This window comes from Ciconia boyciana, chromosome 10 (assembly GCF_034638445.1).
Source record: "Ciconia boyciana chromosome 10, ASM3463844v1, whole genome shotgun sequence".
Lineage (NCBI taxonomy): Eukaryota > Metazoa > Chordata > Aves > Ciconiiformes > Ciconiidae > Ciconia > Ciconia boyciana.
The window spans coordinates 14444324-14462500 of NC_132943.1; the positions used below are offsets into that span (position 1 = coordinate 14444324).

The 18177-nt window shown below is 44.6% G+C and overlaps 1 protein-coding gene across 4 annotated transcripts in view; it reads right to left on the reverse strand.

Annotated features, from left to right (window-relative positions):
• Positions 1 to 18177, reverse strand: part of GLI2 (GLI family zinc finger 2) — a 198215-nt gene that overhangs the window by 179765 nt on the left and 273 nt on the right. The window contains exon 1 of one of the 4 annotated variants that reach the window (XM_072875388.1): positions 743 to 900. The exons of the other annotated variants lie outside the window; for them this stretch is intronic. The gene's annotated coding sequence lies outside the window, so the exon portion shown is untranslated. Of the gene's footprint in view, positions 1 to 742; positions 901 to 18177 lie in introns of those variants that run through there. 4 annotated transcript variants of the gene reach the window in all.

Below are 18177 nucleotides of genomic sequence, written 5' to 3' on the forward strand. Positions count from 1 at the left end.
TCAGATATTTGTAGATTTATATCTCAACCACGCCATTTGTCATCCTTTAGCCAAGTTATCCATATTCAGCTCTTTCGGTCTTCTCTCGTAAGTCAATCCCTCAAGCTCTCTTGTTACTTTTTTTTCTCCTGAACTCTCTCCAATTTGTCAATCTCTGTTGTAATAGAGTGAAGCAGACCTGAATGCATTACACTTCCTGCAGTTACCAGTGCTACGTCTTCAGTCCCAGCTGCCTCCTCACTGCAGGACGAGCACCCAGACCCTCTTTGGGTCTTTTTAGGTTACCAAAAGCAGCAAATTTGCAGCCTTTTCATACTCAGCCATTGACTCCCAAGGACCCCCGTATCCCAGCAGATGCCTCTTCCTAGATGTCTACCCCTCTGTTTTTTCCCCCAGCTAGTCTAGATGTTTTTCTTACTTGAATCCCATTTTGAAGTGCTGTGCTGCTGTTTGCATGCTTTCCACAAGTCACCTGGTAACTTCACCAAATGCCAAGTCCGCCTGCCATGCTGCTCCCAGCCCCAAGGGTTTATCCCTCCAGGAGGGAGGGATAAACCCTTGAGTGTTTATCCAGGAGGCCACGCTGGAGCACTCCCTCACCATCGTTTCCACTTGCCTACCAGGTGCCATCACAGAGCATTTCTATGCACCACCTCTTCCACCAGGTTCCACTTTCAACCCACCAGGAAAGGGGAGACCACACCAGGGCCTTCCCACCTATGCACTGACTGGGGTTACATACCTCTGTGCTAAGCAAAATGATTTGCTTTTAAAAACAGTCTGGATGATCACAGAAAACGCAGCGCCCTGTGGAAGCTCAGTGCAAAATGCAGCATAAACAGATGACATTCCTCCAACACCTGCGTCTTCATAAAGCCAGCGCTGTTCTTCCCCATCCTGTGAACATGTCCTGCTGCACAGTTCCTCCAACAAAATTGTCTGCACAAATAAGAGGAGGACTGCTGAAAATAGCTGATGGGGGGTAAAACCACAACTGAACCGGCTCTCGGCTGTGCAAGCACAAGCCTCGCAGCAGGACAAAGGCCCTGGAGAATAATCCTGGGCAGCAGAGCTCAGTGCAGGGGCAGGCGCCGAAGCCCCCTCCGCTGACAAGGGCAGACCCCTCAGAGGGAGGTGAGCAAAGGCACAGATTACTTCAAACAGAAGAGCTGCCCTCCAGCTTTCCCGGCTATCACACACTCCTGGCTACTGCTGGTCTACCTAGAAGGAGACTGTGGCCACTGAGCGCTTTTGCAGACCATGGTCTGATCTATCTGCACATCCCCAGTTTGAGAAGATATCCTGTTAATCTTCGGTTCGGACTTACAGCAGATGGGCACTTGCTAATCTTCAACACATTCACTCCGTCTTATATTAACACCATGTCTTCACCACATGACCTTTGAAAAGAAAAGCTTTTTGCATAACTATTAAAAATAGCCTTTTTTCCCCTAATTTTAATTTCCATTCAACATCTAAAATCATCAAGTTACAGTGGAATTTAGGACACACTCCTAATAACACACTCCTGTCCAATAGGAACTTAGACACACTCTATTATAGGCATGAATGATTCATTCTGCTATTAAGAGAAAGATTACATAGACACTCACATTATTATAAGCCCAGCTTTGTACAGACAACAACAAAACAAAAGTCTTCAAAAACTGTGACAGACACTTAGGTACTGAAGCCACGTCAGGGATGCATTCAAAGCCAGGTGGGACCTATCAGCTCCAGCTCAAGGCCTCTCTCCCTACAGCAGAAAGTATGGTGGGGAAGGACAAAAGCTGACCCCTCAGGGAACAGCTAAAAAAAGCATCCAGAAACACACAGCAAGCTCGAGCAAGAAGTTTGCATTTGCCATCGCTTAAATTAACAGCAAAGGAAACCCCAGGAGGGAGGAAATTTGGACTCTGTCCAACATGCAAGTGTGCTATGTGAGGAGCTGGGGGGGGAAGAGCCACACACAAGCACTGTGGATTCAGAGGAAGCCAACACAGACACCTCCAGCAACCCTGAACCCTATGAAGGGCAGGAGCATGTCAGTTATTTACTGGACTTGACTATGTCGCTGGGTATCGGGAGAGAAGTTTATTGCAGGTGACCTCAAACAGAATTGCCACTGCCATTGTCAGTCATCAGTTTGCTATGAGCTATCTTCAGAAAACAAAGAGCTTTTACATGTTCGAAAAAACCAACTTATCTTAAAATGTCTCAAGAGTTTACAAAAAATGAACTAATCTAAAATATCGCAGTTGGCAATATAACTAACATAGCATTGAGAATAGTTCCTTTGCTATCTTACCTGGTGGAGTTGCTATTGATTCATAGACAATGTGCAGGTCACGCTGACTTCCAGAAGACGACTCAAATGCCCAGTCAGCATCTGTTTAGCTTATGACAGAAAGGATAGCTGCTCTACTCTTCCATAATGGCCTAAAGAATTATGATGTATTCTGGATTAAGTCCTTCTAAAACACCTAAACAGATGGCTTTTTCCCCGCAAAACTCATTACTAAGTTAAGAAGTAATTCAGCGACGTGAATTTAACTTAAGCTAGTAAATCTAATAACATCTTTCTAAAAGCAATAAAATGTTCAGACCTTAATCCTTTTAATTCACTGTTTATCCCCTTGGCACCTAGACTATTTTTATTCTAGTCACTTTTGCCGTAATAAAAAGTTAATAAAAGAACGCAAGTTGTCCGACGGGTTGCAGAACTAATGCAGACTGGTTTCCTACAGGTTTGGTGCCTTATATCCCTTCTTTCCCCAGCAGTATTTACCCCAGCTCCCAGCAGGTTATCTGAGAACCTGTCTTTTGGGGTGTCCTTCATGTCCCTTAACTACACATGAGCCAAGAGGCAGCACATACCATGGCTGGCTGTGAGCTAAATATGCTTTTGCACTAGCCCGCAGGTCTGGCAGAGCAGAGAGCTGCTAATTTCACATTCCAGCCTTCTCCTCTATAGGGCACTGGTTCTTCCACTGAAGATCAGTGAATTTAAGGCAAAGATCTCCCTTAAAAAAATAGTCTGTAAAAGGTCTATGAACTTCCCGCAAAATAATGCAATAGTCCTTCTGCCTAAGATAATCCACACAGGCATCGCTACTAACCAGAGCCATAACACGTGTCCCACAAATGCCCTGAAAGATAAGGTGATCTTTGCAGACCACAGGAAAGGCTCTCTCAGATAAGGAAAGGGCAGGGAAAGCATTGCTTTCTGAGAAGCCCCATGGGAAATAACCAAACTTACAACTACCTCTTTCATAAATCAAGGCGATCAGGTTCAGGTAGTTTCTCATGTGCCACCATGATGTTACAAAGGAAAGGTCTGTCACTGCAATGCAAGTCCCAAACCTGGTGATTTCTAGTTTATAGCAGCTATCTTTAACGGCCTCTGCATACTTGTATGCAGACAAGGCACGCTGCAGAACGTGTGTATCACTTGTTGCCTATGGAGGGCTGCAGGGTAAGTGGCCACTCTGCTCTAGCACGAGCTCTGGATGGTTTCAAGGCATAGCTCCACGTCTAGCACATTAGCACAGATGGGTCACAGGGGTCTGCATGAGAGGGAAACAATAACACACATGAAACGGGAAGAAAGCCCTCTTGGTCACACTTGATCTCACAATGCAGACATCACTTGTGAGCTTTTCCTTATAAACCTGTTAGAAAGAGCAGCCATGCTCCCTTGATGAGGGTGCCAGAGCTGCAACGTTTATCAGTATTTCCAAGGGACTAAGTCAAGCTACCCTCTTGTATATGCCTATCGTGAAAACACTTGATCACCCATTCTTCTGCCTCTAGAAAGACATATTAGATACTGATTCAGGGCTTCATGCTTTTGCTGTTGCAAACATGCTCCAAATGGCCCTACACAACACCCTTACTCACGGCAGCCCAGGGCAGCAGGGAGGAGAGGGCAACCTGCAGCATTGCAATTTAGGGTCTCTTCAGGGAGCAGACACATTTGGGAAATTGCACCTCTGGATGCAGCCAGCACTGTTAATGACTCCAGAGAGCTCAAAACCATCCCGTGAGATGCTAAAGGTGGGTTAGCGTTAGCAGCAGCTGCACTGACTCCTCACCCAACTCTGCTGCCAGATGTAGGCAACCAGTTTTCTGCTCCAACTCCTCATCTTAAAACTGTAGCTCTGAGGACTCCGAGTGCCTGTGAATTATACCCTCTACCTTCCTCCGCAAGCTCTCCCAAGGGAGGAAAGCTGCATTTGGATAGCAGCAGACAGGAATCCTTTCTTGAGTTCCCTTCACATTACCAGGAAAGGCAACCAGTGCCACCTGACTGCACATTTAGAAAACTGTACCCTGACAGAGGCTAAAATGCTTCCTCAGATACATCTTTTATTCACTAGGACAAAAACTGGCCTAGCTCCAAACATGGCCCAAATTCCCCTTTACCTTGCCTCACTGAGCAGGACTAGCCTAAGATCAAGCAGTGTTAGACCCTTGCTGCAATCAACACAACTCAGTCGCGAACAGAAAAAAATCACTTAAAAATTAACGAGTTGTTTTGTGAGTAGAGGCATTATTATGCCTGCTTTCTCATGGTTTTCTGACGCCTTTTTACCTCAATACCATGTGGTCCTCCCACCCCACTGTAGCCCAATCTGCCCCGTATTCTCCAGCAGTCTCCCCTGTGATATCCCCGGTGGGAGATGAGGATCTTCCTCTTCCTCTCCATAGACACAGGCTAAATATCTCAGCCAGGCAGGACACAGCACTCGCTCTCCCTTAGGCTAGTGGGCCCAGCACGGGCACTTGCCATGTCCCAGAAGCATTTCTGCCACTACAACGCAGCTGGTTGCTGAGCCCAGTTTGAGTACCGCAGTTCCCCCGTAAACATGAGGAACTGGTGAGGAAGGAGGTCCCAGTCACAGCGGGACTTGTCAGACTGATCTGTCAGAGACACGGCCTGGTGGAAGCCCTGCACTCGCATGGGATGGTGCCAGCTTTTTTTCTGAACACTGTACACCTCATCATTCAAGCATCGCACTCGTAATTACACCTAAATGTGAAACACAAACTTTCTATTATTGTCTGGTTTTCATAGAAAACCAATAAATCATTCACTTCCACTGGAGAGAGAACTCCAAGCCTGACACCCAAGACACAGGCTGGGATCCAGCCTTTCAACATGGATTCAAATCTAAGCTCTTGAGTAGAATAAGTATGCAGACCCATCCAGTCCACAGTCTGGCCAGTATGGTTGCAAACTGGGACATCAGTTGGCACACCCAGCACCTAAGGTCCCAGGCTGGTGGAGCACCACCTACAATTACAAGGTACAGCTCAATGCAGGTGCTTGCAATAAATCCTACTCATGGCAGAGTTTAAAAAAAAAAAAAAAAAACAACCACAAAACAAACAAACAAGCAAGCAAAAAAAAAAAAAAAGGAAAAAAAGGAAAAATAGAAGGAATACGAATGAAATGCGATGAATTTTCAGCAGAGGTCTAGAACATACGTACAGCTAACACACATAGGTATGCATCTATGATCCCTCATACCAGCTGCTCTGGTCTTCCCAGCCCTCACCATCTATCCTTTATTTTAACATAACTCCCCAACAGCTTCTCGCTTATCAGAGATGTGATCTTAAGTCCTACCGCCAGACCAACTCAAATGCTCTTTTCTGCAGAAACCCAAGCAGGAGGCTTTCCCAGGCCACAGGTTTTTTTGGTGTGGCGAACTTAATAGAGATATCGAGCGAAAGCGCTGGCTGCCTCCTGCCCCTGCTGAAATCAGGAGCAGACCTCCTGCGGAAGGCAGCCCTGGGGAGCGACTCTAATGCAAAGCAGCCTTTACCACCCATAGCAGGCGCAGCGCCAGGGTGCCGTTGGCACCTCTTCTTCTGCCACATTCGTCCTGGCACCACAGATCAGGAGGAGGAGCGGCATCCCGTGGCCGCGCTGTCAGAGTGACACCCAGGTATTCGATGGGTGGCCAGACTCTGGCCTCCCGTCTGTATGCAAGTTGGCCATCAGTGGGAAAGCTCCACATCGCTGCGGGTTCGGGGGACGGGCAAGGGGGCGGGGGGTTCAAAGAACATTTTAGAGGCAAATCCCCTGGGAGCCGCTCTCACCATGGGAGGGACCCAAGAGATCTGGATTAATTTGCCAGTTTGCTTTCAGTTTACTTCTTGCGACCTCACAGTAAACCGCTTAACCTTGTAGGCAATAAAGCAAGATGCCAGCTTTTTCAGCTCATACTATTCACACTATGCTCTAATCTAGTTTGCATGTCCGGTCCTGTCATTAGCTGGAGGAAACATTAATCCAAGACAGTAGAAAAGAAGGAGTAAAAAATTGTTTCTGGAAACGCAATGATTCTAATGGCAAACGTTCGTTATCTAGACCCACAGCCGAGTTAAACTGAAACATATTATATTCCATGAAAAAAAAAGTTTTAACCATATGTTTAGTCATTTGTGAGCTCTTGATCTTAACACACAACATAAGCTGCAATATCAGTGTCAAAAGTGTCTGATTTAAAGCATGAGAGGCAGAGTTACATGCAGTCAAGTTAAAATCACTTCTGCAAGTTTGCAGGCAGAGACCTTTGCGTAGAGTGGCAGGTACGGGGGAACACATCCCCGGGTCTGCGCGGGAAAGGAGGAAGAGGAAAGTTTATTTCATTAAAAGTTTTTCTGTGAGATTGGCTAGGGAGAAGACGATATAGCCGGGGGGAGGACTGAGACAGCTAAAGAATAACACATGGTATGCTTTCAAAACATACAGCAACATGTGACATTCGTCTGCAAGTCTGGCGCTGAGGAGCCTGTGGTCTGGCAGCAGCGAGACTTTCTGCTTTTTATTTCTTAAATCACTGCATGCATTTGAACTAAACCTCCCACCTAATAGTCTGAAGGGAAGAACATAAAATCAGATTTTACGTACCGTACTCTCAGTCAGCCATTGTTCTCAGCGGATTTTTATCCTCCAACTCAATTCCCACATCATTAAAGTGATGCTGTCTCTTTAAAACACAACGTGGTGCCGTGCCAAAGCCTGCAATAAGAATCACTGGCACCAAAACAGTCAAAGCACAGAGCTTAATTCTCTACTTAATAAGACAATTAAAGAAGAGTATTTGGATACAGCAGTCTGCAAGTACCAACACAGAGCACTGATGTCTCCAAAGGCATGTTGATCTGAAGGCTTTATCAGAAAGCATCTGTCGCAACCAGATGCCATCAACACCTGAGAAAAGTGGGAAATAAAGTGGGTTAATATGGCTGCGATACACGCAAAGGTTTGCACTACCCAAGTCCCTATTTATGAGTGTTTTAGAGGGTGCATGATAAAGTGCCCTGATGCAAAAATGCACGTACACTAAAAAAAACCCTAAAATATATGTACACAGCTGCCTTTGTTAAAAAAAAAAAAAAAAAAAGTGGAAATAACCCAAAGTACAATGGAATTAAAAGTGCTGTGTATTTGGTATCTTCACGGCCATAATCATAGGAAGGCTTATAGGAAGCCTGTTTTTAAACACTGTGCTTTGACAGATGCCTTAACATACATGGATGAATTGAGGTACGCAGGCACCAATGACTGCTCATATGGAGTCTCTTGACCATACCTGCCTTTAAGTTTCCAGTCAAATAATTCTCAGATGTCATCTCCTAGCAGACTTCATCCTGCAGAGCTGAACCAAAGCTAGAGAAAAAGATAGCAGCAGTGATAGAAGAACTAATTAGTCATTTGATTAGCTGCTGAGAAGACAGGGTGCTGCAGTTCTGTGACCTAAAAATGCCACCGATGACCTTAAAACTCCATCTCAAGGGTGTCCGGAAATCTGTAACCTCCAGGGAGAGAGGGAGAAACGGGTGATGCCTTAACTCCATTAGCTCACATGAGATGTTGAAATAGCGTAGACATTAAGTCGAGGAGAGGTGTGACATTTGAAGCAATCAGCCAGCAAAAGAGCACCTGCAGCACTGCACTTTGTTTGAACTGCTGCACCAATGGCTCCCGGTCCAGCCTACACGGGAGGTTCGTGGGGATGCGTGATTTAGTACACCCAGAAGGCACGCCATTTGGCGCGCGAGAAGCACAGACCTCATCCTAGCAGCTAACAACATGTAGCAAGAGGGGGGAAAAAAAAAACCACAACAAAACACCGACCGCTCCCCCTTCGTTACAGGAGGGCTAACATCCAGCCAGCCCCTCAGCCGCACCATGCCAGGAGAAGAGAGTGGCTGAGGAAAGGGGGGAGAAGCCACTTTCAAGATGACATCTTGAATGGTTGGCCTTCTTCACCTCCACTGGAGGGTCCTACGCTGCACTGAGAAGATCTACTCCTGGTTAACCCCGTGAAGGTGCTGGTTATTCCACATGCAGCAACAGGAGGCGGGACTGGGGTGAAGCCAGGAGGTCCCCTTAGGCTGCAAAGTGGCATCTTCAACAGCAAGGGAGGAAGACACCAAAATGACCAGGGCTAGGGGTCCCAAGTTATTCTGTGCCCCCTTCCTTCAGCCTGGCAGCTAGAGCACGTTGTCATCTGACTGCACCCAAGGCACTAAAAATTTCCAGCCTAATCTGAGGCAGTGTCTTCCCAGCAAACCATCAGGCAGTGTGGAGGTACCCAAGGTGACCTGAAATGGGCCAGCCCAGAATGGGCAGCAGAGAGCAACGCCGGCTCACTGTCAGTCAGTTCCCGCCACCAAGAAAACCCTGCTCGTCTCCCACCTTCAACAGCTTGGATGGCGTCTGGCTCTTTGGGTATCTCTACCCTGAGAAGAGATTAAAGGAAATGAATGCCTTGGCAAAGATCCCCCTGCCATCTGCACCGCTGGAAATGCCCTCTGGAAAGCAAAGGAGGAGGATCCCTCACCTTGCACGCTCCTGGGAGAATGGTGCAACCTCCAGCGGCTGCCAGCGCTGCCCCGTTTCATCCCCGTCCCCTCGACGCAGATCCAGACCTGCCTTTCGCCGCCCACCTCCCCACATGTGCTTTGTCCCAGAGGGATGAACTCACCTCCAACACCAGTGAATTTCTCAGAGTAAGTCCAACACATAGTTTAAATTTTAGCAAGCCCTGCCAGAGGCCTTGGTGAAAAATGCAAAAGTAGGAACATTTTCTCAAATAGAAAATAGAGATTAAGAGTGCTGCAGCAGGGTCAGTCATTAGGTGCAGGCTTTGCTGAGACAATGCAACCCCAATATGTGCAATGTTTTCCCCTTCATTCCCTTTTCTTTAAAAAAAATTGGGGGCAAGACCCCAACAACACACACAGTAAATCAAAGGAAAAAAAATTAGCCATGGACATGGTTCGGTAACACATGTACTGTGTACAGAGCTGTGTAACTCAGCTCTGTATTCCCTTACAGTCCTGAGAAGGGAAGAGCAAAGTTAGGAACACAGTTACTGCAGTTTGCAAAGGAATTTAATACTTCCAAATCTGACTTATTGGGAATTGGAACAAAACCCCAAAATGCTGAAATTCTCCACAAAAGGATTTTGAAAACAATCACTTGGAGCCTACTGGAAAATCAATTGTATTGCTACTGTATTTCGTACAATGGAATTATATTTTAAAATTCTAAATAGAAACTTATTTCAACACAAAACCTGAATGAATGACCTGAATGTAAAAAATTAATTTTAACACTGTCAGAAAAATCCCCCATCTGTTTTTTTCTGCCACTTTTTGACAAACTGACCTGATTTTGCAAGAGGTTTTAGTTTTGATGACGCCAGATATTGGAATATGACTCCATCAACGAGCCCTAGTCAGGAAATACCAAAGCTGTGGTTGCCAAAGCAACATAATTAACTTGATCATGATACATGCACTGTGCACCACTTCCCAAATGGCCCTTTAACACCCAGCTAAATCCTTGGCCTGAATGGCGCATTGGGATGAATTTCTCCTCCAAGTTCTTCAAGAACACACACAGCAGCAGCAGAAGTTGTCAAAATTACTAAAAGCCAAGCATCACTCCGCTCCCTGGCCAACAGTCCCCTGGGCTTGAAGAGGTCAAGGACCAATTCTTGAGCCTACTCCCACGACTAATGGCTGTAGCAATCATGGAAACACATGGTCCTGTTGCATGGAGCAAAAGAATTTTGTAAAGCTTCACTTTTAATTCATCTCCATTACCAAATTTAAGAGGTTTGGTTCTTTTGTGTCATAATCGGTAAAATTCTTACTACCTGGGCAGGGAGGCCCAGACATTAATGCTAAACCTTGACCCCAGGGCCACAAACTTCAAAACCTGAATATGCTGTCACTAACTCAATGTGTACAATGTATCAAAAATAAGCTTCTGTCTGTTCATTTGGGGGAAAAAAAAACAAGAAAAAGTAAGAAAAAGAAAAAAATTGAGTGATGGGCTTTCAGCCTGTCATCAGACCAGAGTGACCTCAATTTTTTGAGAAATAAAATCAAAATCTATCCTTATCTTCAGAGATTCAAGATGTATTTATGTGTCAAACTTTCTCCCCCTTGTCCTTAGCCTTTGGGAAGCACACTAAAAATGATATCAAAGCCTGAAAACCCTGCGATCACATTCGCATTCACCTTTGACCCAGGATGCCTACAGCTCTCACCAGCTCCTCGGCTCGTCCTCACCATACGGCGAAGACGACAGGTCTGGGAGCAGCTTGCAGCGAGCTGTTCAGGATGAAATAAAGCCCACTTTGCATAGCAAAACCGCGCCGCTCTGCTCAATTTTTAAAGGCCGAAAAACTTTACTTTGGCAGTTTTCTGCTTCTTTATATCCTTGAAGGATGTTTTACCAGCATCTTCCTCTCCTTACACACAAATATTTGATTATTCTCTTTGAAATGTCTCTGTAACATGTACAGGAATAAGGTGCCGAATGCAAACACTGATTGATTCTTTCTTAGCCATCAAATGTGCTTACACAGCAACTACACACAGCAAATGCACACAAATCTCACATTTCACGTTTAAAAATATGAACATGCTATGTTTTTTTTTTTACTCAAACATAATGAATGAGCTTAAATATTAGAACTTGAAATTATTAAGTAAATCATGGCACCTGTAAAGCTTCTATTTGCATAACATTAATTCATGATGGCATGTAAAACAAATTCATCACTCTTACTATATTGTAGTCTGATTTATGTTGGAATTCAAAAAAATAAAAATCATGAGCACAAAATTATGTTGACAAGATGTACGTGCTCTTCGAAGCCCAAGATTTTTTTTCTGATGCATCAAAACAACTAAATTATGGGAAAGAGGGCTGGGAGAAAGCATCTTTAAAAATGAATAACACACTAGCGTCACACAGACACACTCTCCATTTATTAATGTCAAGCATGGTGAAGATACTCTAGAAAATCATTACCATTCATAGCTACTAACAGCCATTAAATTTCAATCAATTCAACTTAACACAAGTGTACTTCAGTAGCCCTTACAGTTCCTTATAGAGGTGGCTCAGAAAGTCCTGTCTGACTTATTGCATTGTCCCCTGCACAAAGAGGCATTGCTGAGGATTGCTCTGAAAAGGAGCGATCTTGGTGTTGGGAACTGATGCTCTTTTAACACCGTCGCAATCAACAGACCCTGCTTTTAAAGAAAGCATGATAAAAGGGGCTCTAACAGGACTGCACAGGTCAGTATGGAGGGGAGCAATAGACCGATTTTTAGCTTGGGATGCTGCTTTCCAAGCTGAAAATAATTGGTGGGATGTTTTCAAGGGTTTTTCAATGAATTTTAGTAACTGAATCAAACTGCTTAATGCAGTGCTAGACGACTTCCAGGTGATCCACTTGCTCCAAGAGAACATAATCACTAAATACATAGGACATTTAAAGAAAAAAAGGATTTAACTTCCAGAGACTGGCTATTTAAATCTCCCAGCAATTAATATAAGCCACAGCGCTGTGATATTACAGCATCTCCTACTCATCTGAATTGCATGTGTAACACTGGAAGTTTTCCGCTGTTACTGCAGGAATTAAGCTGTGCAGTTGACCATCCCTTGCAGACCCTGGGGAGGACCAGGGGGTCCCCCCCCGGGGGTACTTGGCACCTCATGGCAGGGGTGAGGGACGGTGACCGCCGGGTGCTCATCACCAACGGGCCAGACCCACGCTGGCTGCTGCTGTGCAGCAGAGCATCCCAGAGAAGGCATGTTCCTCTGGGGAGATTTCATCAGTTTCATTTAAATGAATTATCTACAGTAAAATCCCACATTTCACAGGGGATAGAAGACTTCTTTATTACTTTTTTTTTTTTTTTTTTAAACAGGAGCCCAGATTTTCCCAGCAGGGTTCATTCTGCTGGGCACAAAGTCCTTTCTCTAGATTTAGAGGCAGTTTAAGACTGCAGGTGTGTATTCCTACAGAACGGAGAGTCACTCAGTGCACAGAAAACCAGAAGCAGTCACAGATGTGCCATCTCTGTGGCTGAAATTACAAGCTCAAGTATGGATACCCTTTCATCGCTTTTAGCTCATCCCTTAAAAGTATCAGTATTGATGGTACTACTCATTACGGGAGTATTTAGGACTATTCCACAGAACTGTGGTCTTCCTTCCCCCGAGGATTTACGCCTTAGCATTTAACACAGAGCAGCAGTGAAGGTCTTCGGAATCAAGAAACACCCAAGAAATCTCTCAGGCAGATATATGCTCCATTTTAACTCATTTCCCTACACTTACAAGCTGCACTAAATGAAATGAAATTAATGTTAAAAAGGGCCTTTATTGAAAAATCTTCCAGTGACAGGATCAGAAAGTGCCAGAGTTCAAGTAAATCGTTCCATGGAAAATGTTAGCAAAGCTTAATCATACTGGAAGCCACATTTAATTACAGCTTTTTAAGTCCATCTGGGAAAAAAGAAGAGACTTAAGTATGTCACCTGAGATGATCTAGATACTGAAACTATTTGTAAGTTAACAAAAGCATTTGCATCACAAAGCACTCTGGGGCAGCACCATGGCAAAGCAGATGTGTAATGAACAAGGATCATAGCACCAAAACAATCAGGATTGTAAGTAACTACTACTAATCTGCAATCATTTAAATTTGGGTTTAATTGCTAGGCAGCAAATACATTTCATTCTTGAAGAGGTAAATGCTCTGCGGAATACACACTTTAAGGTATTTAGCGGCAGAAGCACCACAGTCAAGAAACTGAATGTCAGGAGGGCAGAGGAGACAAGCAGCAGGGCTGGATCTGCCATGAGATCACAACATTAAACAAACTTTTCCCTGGAAGAGAATTAATAATGCAGCCATCCCCACTGTATGTACTGTAAGTGCTGCAGGAGTGACACAATGACGCACATGGGAGGCAAGAGGGTAGTGACTATAGAACAAAATTCAATCTAGTGCTAATGAATAAAAAGTTCCTTTTATTTCTCTGTTGTTTTTGGTTCATTAAATTTTCCACAGATTTGCAGAGAAGAAAACGTGATCAATAAACCTTGACAAAAGTGAACATGTGAAAAAGGCGAGAGAAAGGCACAGGAAGATAAAAGTGATATCCCGATCACAGATTTCAGAGGCAGATGACCAGAGCTTTGGGCTGCTGAATAATCTGAATAGACCATCATTTCTTTACAGCCTTTTACTTTCTTTTCCCTGACTGTTGGAACTCTTCATTCAATACAATAGTAAATGCACTAAAACTTTTTTTCTTATGCTAATGGTCGAAATCGGGCGCTCACAGTTAAAACACACTTCCCACCAACTTGTTTTCTTTAAAAAAAAAAAAAAAATAACCTATTCAAGTTAAACTAAAATGTCAAAGACAGCTTAAGGCTTACTCTCACCATTCCTCAAAATTAATGGTTTTCTCCCCAGCAGATACAAAAAGAAAAGACTTGAATAAGGATAAAGCTGCTAAACTCTTTTCATATGAAAAAGAACACTTAGAAAGTAAAAAGAAATACATCCAGTAGAAAGATCCTGGTACCTACAGTTCTAATTTGTATTGTTTCCTCTTGGAATATTTATAATTGCAGAAAGGTGACAGCCAATCGCAAATAACTGTGAAACGATGAGAAAAGATTCACCAGTGACTGATGTCTTTGGGCAGCCATGCCCACAACGGTACCAGAAATGCTTCTACTCATTACAATAGGGGCCCGAAGGAGCCTATTTTCAAATGCTTTCTAATTTGGGTGACCACTTCCAGGCACCAGGGCCTCTTTTTCAGCGATACTGGATATTCACAAATCCCAAATAACTTTTAGGGCTCTGAACTTTTGAATTACACGACAACAACTGCCCTGTTCCCTTCATGCAGCACATTTCAGCTTTTGTGTATTTGGTTTTGTTTTGTTTACAAGAAGTTACAGGGTATGGGGTGCGGTTTACAGTAGGCAAGTGTGAATTAAGAGAATTTCTGTGGCCTCTCCTGGGCTATACACATCTAACATGTATTCACTTCCAACCAGAACTGGCCTGCACAAAATTAGACCTGATTTCCCTTGTGAACCAGTGACTGGAATGGAAATACTGGGTAACCTGCAATTTTGCCTCTTCAACTATCAAGATGACCATGCAAGATCCAATTCTCATGACTTGTACACCAAATACCAGTTAATTTCTAGAAGATGCACATATATAGGATCAGCTGTATACATGAGTCAAGAATTGTACGTATTACATGCATACACGCATGTGTGTGTGTGTACATATATGCAGAGACGCACAGGCACACATGTATTATCTACCTCCTAACGCAATGCCTTCTCGCCGTCATTCATACTGGGTTTCATTCTTTGCTATTATTTTATTTAGTGTTGTTCTAATTAATTCCCAAATACCTCCTGTTGTTTTGGTTTTCTTTAAAAAGGCCCTGGGAATAGAGCTGAAGCAAACCCTAAATACCACTTAATGCTTTGTGGCAAGTTGTCCAAATGCGCAACTGTTTAAAATATTTACCCAGGTATATAAGGGGGTTGCGCAGCTCTCAAACAATGACCTGGAATCTTTCCCATCAGTAAAAAAGCAGACAAAAAGCAGAGACTGCTTAACCTCAATGCCTCAGCAGCAAGTGAGAAGTGCAAATATCGCATTTCTATAAAGCCCTGGAAGCTTCATAGAAATGGAGTGGCAACTAATTAGTTTGATGCTATAGTCACATCTAATGTTCCTAAGTAGCTTCTTTGAAAAAACTCGCTGCCTTGAAATCCTTGGCCAGATTATTAAGTGGAGGCTTTGTGATGGAGCACTAGATAGGTGTTTGCTACACAAATACATACAGATTTTGGTGACTGCTTACTGAATCCACTGCCTTCGCTAATCTGCACTGGAAAACTTCACTATGAACAGAGCACTTCTCAGAGTACAAAAGCATGAAGTATCTGTGTACCTTTCAGACTACAGGGCAAACAACTGGCTTACAGTAGGCCACCAAAAACAGGGGGAGGCGGTTAACCAAGTGTCCTCCGTACTTACAAGCAGAGGGTGAGGATAATGCTGTTGATATTGGCTCAGATGCTCTACCATATCCTTAAACAAAAAAGACAGGGCCAGAGGACTGGAAAACTCATTAGAAAAAGTCAAACTCTCTAAATAGAAATAAAGTATCAGGATCATGAAAAATGTATTTTCAGGTTTCAATGCTGCAGGGATCCCATAACCCCTCCCCTGTACAGCTGATCACATAACCCCAGAACCTGTACAGCTTCTATACAAATGTGTTGCTGAAAGGGAAGTTGTGGTATAAACTTTTAAGGCCATTAGAATCACAGAAACCATAGTAAAAAATGATTCTTTGCCATAAAAGTTTAAAGTGGTTTTCAAAACAATGCCAAAAATCCTGCTTATCATATATATGCTGCAAAAAGGCTGTCTTTTCTGAACGTGACTTAGTGTTCAGTGTGACATTAGGGAATGCAGGCTGCTGTGTATTGGATATCTGAGGTCAAGTCCTGGGGTTTTTTTATACAAGTACAAACTGGAGTAGCTTCAATGAAATTACCCTAGATTTATACTGGCATATGCATCTAGTTCAAATTCTTCTATGGCTCTGATTTTTCTCTAAATGAATGACCTAACACAAACAGTATTTGTCCATCTGTATACATCCCCTTTGACACGCTGAAAAAACGACATTGAAAGGAAGTTGGAAACGGTCCTCGAGATCTGTTTTTCTTTGAAGAACAGCAGTTGCAATTCTGGGCACTTCAAAGTCACATACTTTAAGCAATAACAACATTCAAGATCAAGTGAATCTTACTCACCTTGCTTTAAAGATTAGTTCTTTCACAAACATACACCAGAGGCTTGGATATACACAGACCCCTAGATTAACAGTTCATCTTCAGTGGATCAGGCACTTTTCAGTGCTACAGATAGGTCATGTTTTCAATCAAATGACAAATTTCCAAGAGTTGTTTACAGTGGAAAAGCCATAATGAATTTCATTCACTTCTTAAAAGTTGTCAGGTTTGCAATAACGCTCAATATGACATTTTTATTGCAATTCAAAGTTTGACAGGTGTCAACATTTCCTGAAGTTCCAGCCAAAATACAAATTACCATATCCGCCCATCAGAAAAGTTAAACCAAACCAATTCACCAACTGCAGTTGCTGTATGCAGCAATTACCATGCATTTCAAACGTCCCAGGAGCACAAACCATTATTTAGCAGGATTCTCTTTTCCAGGTGAATGTAGTTTCTTTTCTAGTGAAGTCTAGTGAAGTTAAGGTTTAGAACTAAAAAACCCAAACCTTTTTTTTTTTTTTTTAAAGCAAGGTAGCTAGAATAAACAGATCAAATCAGCAAGTCTTATAACAAATCAGTCTATTCCACTTCTGTATATTTTGAATTTCATGGCTTATTTACTTTACTTTTTTGGCACCAACTCTGCAGTGCATGCCAATACAATATTTGTTTAAATGCTGTTTTATGCAGCATGCTAGTCAAAGGTTTACTTTCAAATTCTTGTACATCCCAAGAGCCTCAGTGGCAAAAAAATGAAATAAAATAAAATTAGGAAAAAGTGAAGGGGATTGGCAGGGGGTGGACAAAGTTTTACAACTAGTCCCTTTATCTGTGGCTGTACAAACACAAGCACCGCACGCCAATAACAGGCGAACTCCCAGACGCACAGAGGTGGGCACACAGGTCTCCAGGACCGGGAGCTGTATGAAACACGAGGGCATCCCTAGGCAGGCGGGAGTTCCGCCGGCTCAGCCCGCGGTGACCCCCCCGCCCGGAGGTTCGCTCACCCCCACGCACGGACCGGGAGGCCAAGCCGGGCCCCGGCACCGGCCCCGGCTCACCCGGGAGCGCCCGGCCCGGCCCAGCCCCGCGGCGGGGGCCCGCCTTTGCGCACACCGCGCACCGCCACCGCACCCGCGGCAGAGGCGCAGCCCCGTCCCGGGAAGCTTTGAAGCCCGGGCTCCAGGTTAGCAACATGAAAATAAATACAGATATATATATAAAACCCCGTAACCGTCGGAAAAGCCGGCAGCGGGGCCGGCGGCAGGACCACCGATAAACCATCCTAAGCCCCTGCGCTGGCAAAGTCAGGTTTCCCAGGAAATGATGGCAATCACTTGAGGCAGAAAAGGCATCTAGATGAGCCCATCTCCCTCCCCGCCTCCCCGATTGTTTTAAAGCCACCGAGTCCGGGGGAAAAACTCTCAACTCTCTAAGTCCTTAATAGGATTGGAGTCCGGGTCTCTCCAAGCCGCTCCTCATCACACAGGGATCAAGTTGCAGCAGGGAATTTTTTAAATTCCTCAGCAAATATACTTGTCGAAAGATTGCCCCTCCCGGAGGGGGGCTGACAGGACGGAGGGGGGTGGCAACTTAATTTTTTTTTAAAAAAGGCAAACTCACTGCTGGCTTCGGGGAGCCCGGCTGTCCTCCGGGACCCGGGGCAAGGCGGTCCCGGCAGCGGCCCGGGGCTGCGACTGTCACCGCAGCCCCTGGGAAAAACAATGGCCGTGGAGGCACGGCCCAAAGCCCGGTCCCGGCGGGGTCTGGGCCGGGGGGCACACACCAGACACCACACACCAGACACACACACGCGCGGCCGCATCCGCCCCGCTCACCTGCGGGGGGGGACGCGGGACGGGACCCCCCCGGCACCCGCTGCGAGGAGAGCCCCTCGCAAAATTTCTACCCCCCCCTCACCTCACCCCGGCGCAGAGCACCTCGGACAAAAGCGGGAGAAGAGGAAAAAAAAAAAAAAAAAAGCA